The following is a 7,345-nucleotide window of genomic DNA, read 5'->3' on the forward strand; positions in this document are numbered from 1 at the left end:
TGGAGATATATTTTTGCGCTGTTATCTGTAATGGATTAAGAAACTAATATTTTAATTTCTTATTTATACAATAAATAATAATCACGCTGTTGTAAGTATCTCCAGCCTTTCAGCTCTTAGAGGTCGAAAAATGGATATTCCTTAATATTCATAATAATAAGGGCTAAAGGTAATATTAATATTTGAAATTTTATGGCAAGTAATCATTTACTCCTCTTGTTTACGGTTGAAGAGAAAATAATATCGCTGGTTCATTTTTACGGCTTTGATAGCTCAACTCTAAATTCGGTCCAGTGTGAGGAGGGGGGAGAGATAAACATAAAATATTTGGGGATTTCCTCATTGACACTAATTACAGATAAATAATAAGTAAACAATTTAGCGCGTTAAAATATTTTTTTTACAAAACTATACTTTACTTTTTACAAAACATTCATAAAAAAACTACATTCAAATAAAGTGCAGATAGTTACATGTGCAGTAGTCGAATAAAATAAAAAAACTTCACAAATTGATTTGATCCAATGTTTGCGAACACAAATGCTACAGGCGTAGTGAAATGCCGCTGTATCAACGTTTCATGTAGGTCTCCAACATTTCACATAGGGCTCACAAATGAATTGCCGTCTCGAGCTGAAACGTTGAAGGCGACAGCACACACGCGGAGAAGTAATACAGAAACTTTTTTTTTCTTGGACATGCATCTTGTTTAGTGTCGTAGCAATGCTTTATAATCTTCGGTGTTGTTTGACATAGTATATAGATTACTTAGTTATAATTAAGACATTACTAAGTTAAATTATAAATGTCAGTATTATTATAACGGATGCGAATAAATAAGGCCTTAAATTTACTTTTAGGTTGGCTAAAAATTGGTGTAAGATTTACTGTCATTTATTTGAAATTAAATTTGAAGGTTATACTGTCCAGAGAAATTTAATATGGTTCTAATACAATAAGATTGAAGAAGTATAAAATGGTAGATCTCCTAGCTAGTAATCCATATACGCTGGACCAAAGCTGTACTATCCATTAAAAATATTATATTATTTAAAAAGCGGCATTCAATGCAAATCGTGTTTATTTTCTTAGCACAATATTTCCTTAAGCACGTAATAATACATTGTGTTTCTGCAAAAGACATTATTTTCAGACGTTGTACTGTATTGTGTCTCCACTGCGCGTGCCACAATACTACAGCTAAGTGCATTATTAATTTAAGCTTTATTCTGACGACAGTATTCAGTTCTGTACTGTTCACTTTGTATACAAACGTAACTGGAATACAGAACAAATTCAATAAGGTGACGCGGTGTAAATCTCAATTGTACGTAGACTTCATCAAGATACCGTGGAACAGGGATTCAGCAAATTGCTCTAAATATAGTGCGAATTCGTACCGAATGGGAGAAGCTTTCTGTTTATTGAATGCAATTCCCAATATTGGGGATCAAACGGGGTAATGCTAAAGTGTTGCGAGGCAAGTCCTATTTAGGAGGGTACTTTATAACCCAATATGGACAAGTAGGAAAAAGGGTTGATGAAAACAGTTTGGCTTAATATAAAATAGAAAAGGTTGTGTGGATTTCTTTTGCTGTCGTTACAAATTTTATTTTTAGTTAAATGTTCATTCTAAATATTTTTTGATTTGATAAATTAAGCTACGTATTATAATTAACCAGAACTTAAACGATAATTTATACTCTTCCCGTCTATAAGCCGTATTCATTTTATAAAATATTGTACGTATTAATATTATTTACACTATCTCCAAATTGCAAATAAGGGACGAAAAATCAATAGAGATAATCTCTTATTAAAACATATCCGCTATCGGGAAATTGCGAACACCGCAAAATATTTTATAAAAATTCCGATGATACCAAGAGGAAATAAATAACACTGAGGCCGTATGAAGCTGTTACTTTTGCCTCAAGCGTTTGGAGTCCGTAAAAAGTTGTCGGCAATGTACATTAATTCTTTTGATGGCTTACAAGTTTGTTGTTAGTAACTTTGTAATTAAATGCGTCTTTTCTAAAATTGATATATATATATTATAGAGATTATTATTTATAATTTAATGTAGACGTTTAATGAGTAAAAGTCAGAAAAAATAATATTTAATTGTAAAATTTATGAAATACACAGAGTTAAAAAATATGTAACTGGGAATAAGTAAAATAAGAGCATATTTTTTGTTTAAATTTAGAGTGTCTCTAGCTAAAGCACATGCTTTAAAAGGTCAACAAACTAGGAAATGGGCAATGTGATTTCTTACCTATAAAACTTTTAAACAAAAATTTATACCGCCTACAAAAATCACTAAAGACCAAAAAAATATTTAACATTACATATATTCTGGTTACCAATTTTGGAGTCGGTGACTAATTAAGGTCTCCCTGAAAGATTTCTGGATTGATCTCTTTCTTAGAAGCATCCCACATTCATCGCTGTTATCTATGAGCTGTCGATATTAAAGCATAAAATAGGAATTTAAAAGAGGATAATTAATATTACCTGGGGTTGAAATTATCTTATCATTCCAGGGTATCAAAAGAAAACAGTTATATACTGACCAATATTCATCTAATTTTTCTTTATTGCTGATAAAGGTTGAATAAACCAACTCTGCACCTTACTTGAATTTTAATGCAACAAAGCTGCAATTTCTGCTGACTAAAGGATTATAGGCAATGATTCTAGGCAAGAGGATTGTAATTTGCATCCTAAATCCCCAACTTAACTCAACTTATAGAATGTCTTCAGCAAAACGGTTTCTTTCTTTATTACAGGATATTGTAATCTGTGGAAACTGTTGTGGATAATGTGTCGAGTTGTTTTTAAATTATAAACGTTGTGTTTTTTCTGTAGTTTTCGAAATAAATTAAAATAAAATAAATAAGTTTTATTCAATCATTCGTTTAAAATAATATTACGAAATAAACAATATATTTTTATTACTTGATTATTGTATTTACCCTTCCGATCGATAATCAAAATGAAAATTAATTAACTTGACTGATAATTTTGATTTAGTAATGACATAATCTGCTCGTAATACGTTCTTATATTACGGTACGACTGTAATGCTGCGGTCTCGGGTTCCATCCCGGGTGGGGCAGTGATTTTAGGTTTGTTTATTTATGCCCAATATGGCGGTAACCTCACCCTTATCACATAGTGAGACGGAATACACACGGCAGTAAGTGAGCGTACCAGTTGCATCTCAGGTTCTGAAGATATGTGAAGTCTCCCAATCCGCACTTGGCCGGCGCGGTGGACTAAAGCCTAATCCATCTCAGTAGTACGGGAAGCCCGTGCCCAGCAGTGGAACAGTATATAATAAAGAACTGATAATCTAATATGTTACATATTAGTCATTTAGTTACAAAACTAGACACTCAAGTGCTTCTTTATTACGTTCATTTATAATAAATGTAGTTATAAATAATGATGATAATATAAGAATAATTCTTATAATTATAGCATATGAAGTTTCCGTGTCAATATTTACTATCGATTGTTTCATATCGTGTAACACGAGCAACTTCTTCTCGATCCGTCTAAAGGTTTCATTAGATTCTGTGTTTATAATACTTAGGCGTTATTTTATATTTTAATATATACTGTTAGTTGGTAGTAATCTCTCATATTTTCCAATTATAATTGACTTAGGTATTTTCTTTTTCTACCCCTGACGTAAAAAGAGGCGAATATTACTTTGCCCGGCCGGAAATCGAACCCCAAACCTCAGTCGTACTACAAGTTGTAATATAACTACACCACCAAGGGAGAGACATACGTTCCATATCTCATACTCTATTCGAACCAATATCAAGTGTTATTCCTCCTTTGATATTCGAACCATAATTTGTCAATTAAAGCTGACATTGACAAATTATGGTTCGAATGAACGAAACAGCGATGTATATAATATTAACACGGTATGAATCTTACTAGACAGCGATTAAATACTAGTGAATTAGACGTGTGTTTGAGATTAAGCAAGTGGAATCAATGTCTTTGTCGCATGAAACAACAATATTGTTGTCATACATTTCTTGTCATATGTCTTATGAATAAATAAGGTGCAGAGAGTATTATCAAACTATTTACGTTGATTAGATGGTGAGATCACACTCTACATTGATATATTGTCGAACTGAATAACAGATTCTTTTTAAATATAATATAAATAAATATAAAGAAAAAACCTTATTTACGAATCTCTAGAAATCTTAATAAATATGATCATGCTATCTTAATTAATAACGCCTAATTAAACCAAACAATCGTAAGGCATTTATTTGAATTTTAAAATAACGTTGTCATAATTACCACGAAGTATTATTAGATATTTAAAAATAGTTGGCTAGTCTGCTCTTAACGACATTACTAAAAATGATTATAATGCCCATTCTGGGAATATCTCTTATTCGTGGGTATCATTGAAAGTAGTGTTTTTTTTCTTCTGATTTTTAAATAGATGGCACTGGAGTCGTTCATGATGCGCAGGCCGCTATAGTGGTTAGAGACTTTTGGAGTGGAAAGGATAAGTATATTATGACTGATAAGTCAGCCAAGCGAATCCGCGAGCAATATCTAGTAAGTTATATTGTAAAGCAATTATCGCAATTATCTTAAGTACCATATAAAATATTCATCATGTTAAGCAAATTTAAATAATCAACATTTATTTTAGTTTATTATTTAAATAATAACGTAGCATACATGTTGCATACTTAGATTTTTTTATTTACGGTTTTTTGGCACTCAAGTAACACAATTTAAATCTATATATATAAAAATGAATTGCTGTTCGTTAGTCTCGCTAAAACTCGAGAACGGCTGAACGGATTTATCTTATCTTGGTCTTGAATTATTCGTGGAGGTCTAGGGAAGGTTTAAAAGGTGAGAAAAATTCGAATAATTGCCGGGAAAATCCTCAAAACAGCATTTTTCTATTTCCCATACAAACGTTTTCTAACTAATACGTAGAGTCAATTTGAGCTTTATTGCTATTGTATAAAGTTCACTGTTGTCTGAGCAATGTAGGTGTGTTCCTAACATCAAAGCAGTGTGCGTTGGAGCATAGAATATAATAATGTAATGTCGCGTTCTGAAACTCAACAAAAGTGATATCGCGGACCCGACTAAATTGAACAGTCACAAAATTTAATATATCATTAGTTATTTGGTTGGCTTCGCGATATTATTTCTTTTGTTTTACTTTAAAATGCATGTTTTCGTTATGGACAATTTTTGAGCTACTTTTGCATATCTATACTTATAATAAATCTGTAGAGAGGTCAATTCTGTACATGAAATATATTTCCAAAATAACTGGGGGTGATTAGGGATCGATACTGATGCCAAAAATGCAATTAGTAAAATTTTTGTCTGTCTGTCTGTATAACCGTTATAGAAACAAAAACTACTCGACGGATTTTAACTTAACTTGGTACAATTATTTTTCATACTCCTGAGCTGGTTATAGTATACTTTTCATCACGCTACAATTAATAGGAGCATAGCAGTGATGGAAAATGTTGGGAAAACGGGAGAAGTTACTCCATTTTTAAGCTTCCGTCATTTCGTGTGCAACCTTAATGGTTAAAAGTTCCTTCGATTTCACCAGGATCCCATCATCAGACCCTGACCGGACAATCGGACCACCTGCATACCACCATAAATTAAAAAACATCCCGACAAATTGAGCACCTTCTCCATTTTTGAAACCCGAAATCCACGCGGGCGAAGCTGCGGGCGGAAGCTAGTTAAAAATAAAAACTACAAATAGGCTTCTTATCGCTCTAGGCAATAATTTTTAGACAACCAAGGGGTGGATATAAGAATATGAGAAAGGAGGGCAATCAATATCTATAATCTATATATACTTATAATAAATTACCAATAGATGTCAAGGATAAATTATATCAATGTGTCTGTGAGAAAAGTAGTGTTCTTGGACAAGTTTTTTGAATGATTCAATGCTTTCCCTCGGCTCACCATTACTGGGAGTGTGTTCTGCAGTTGAACAACTTCGACCTTGAACGATTTGGCCAGAAAAGTGGTGGAGTGTACGGACATTTTCAAATTCCGGTTCATCTATAACCTGGGGATGTGAATAATGAAGAAATAAGAATCGATCTTTAAAATATGGGGTGAGAGGATTAAACAAATCATTATTTGTATTTGTTACTTGTCTATATATACACTTCCCAAAAATAAATTAATTATACAAAAGAAAGAAATAAGAAAGTGACCATTCCGCCGAAGCCGTATGGATATTGGGTAACCACTTGAGCTTAGCACGAAAATCGGACGTGTATTTAACGTAAAGTAAATATGAATCTGAGGCAGAAATTTTGAAGACGTTCAAGTTTGCTAAGTTGGTCTTTAGTGATAGTGAGCTGATATCGGTATAGTTAAGGATGGGGGGAAGAGTGTTTGTGCAAGTTAGATCTTCGTGGTAACAGAAAGAAAAATATATAATATCCGCAAGTATCATGCCGAGGCAAACAGTTTTCGACTAAGTTCTCGAAGCTGCGGATCTCAGATGAGAGACTTGTCTGGATGTGAACTTAAGTTTTTCACAGTATCACAGTATGGATGGTGAAACAATTTCGGGCGACAGATGGTAGCTGGTCCCAATCTAGTTTTGATATCATCCTGGAGTTGCCAAGAATAATGACTTGTATTTTGGATGGATTAACCTTTAATCCATAGGCTTTGCTCCAAACACAGTTATGTTGGATATCTAGTTGATTATTGTAATGGGCTCGACCAAATTGTCAAAGGGTGCCCGATTATAAATTTGAAGATCATCAACGTTGAGGTAACACGAGGAGCGAAAATAATCAGGAATCAAAAAAACAACAAAGAGGAGATAGCATGCCGCCTGAGGTACGAGGTAGCAGACAGAAAACAGCAGGAGAAAAAAAATCCTCAGGATATATGTGTTACCAGACAGAAAGCGGCGATAGCCTAGTTGGGTGTGGAACGGACTGCCGAGACGAATGTCCGCAGGTTCAAATCCCAAGGGCACACACCTCTGACTTTTCTAAAATCATGTGTGTATTCATTGTGAATTTATCGTTCGCTTTAACGGTGAAGGAAAACATCGTGAGGAAACCTGCACATCTGAGAAGTTCTCTATAGGAATTTCGGAGGTGTGTGTAGTCTACCAATCCGCACTAGGCCAGCGTGGTGGACTAAGGCCTAAACCCTCTCAGTAGTACAGGAGGCCCGTGCTCAGCAGTGGGCAAGTATATAATACAGGGCTGATATTATTATTATGTTGTATCTTTCCTGCGGGAAATCACGGCATAAAGGCCGGTCCTTT

Source organism: Manduca sexta, chromosome 20, assembly GCF_014839805.1.
Source record: "Manduca sexta isolate Smith_Timp_Sample1 chromosome 20, JHU_Msex_v1.0, whole genome shotgun sequence".
In the NCBI taxonomy this organism is placed as follows: Eukaryota; Metazoa; Arthropoda; class Insecta; order Lepidoptera; family Sphingidae; genus Manduca; species Manduca sexta.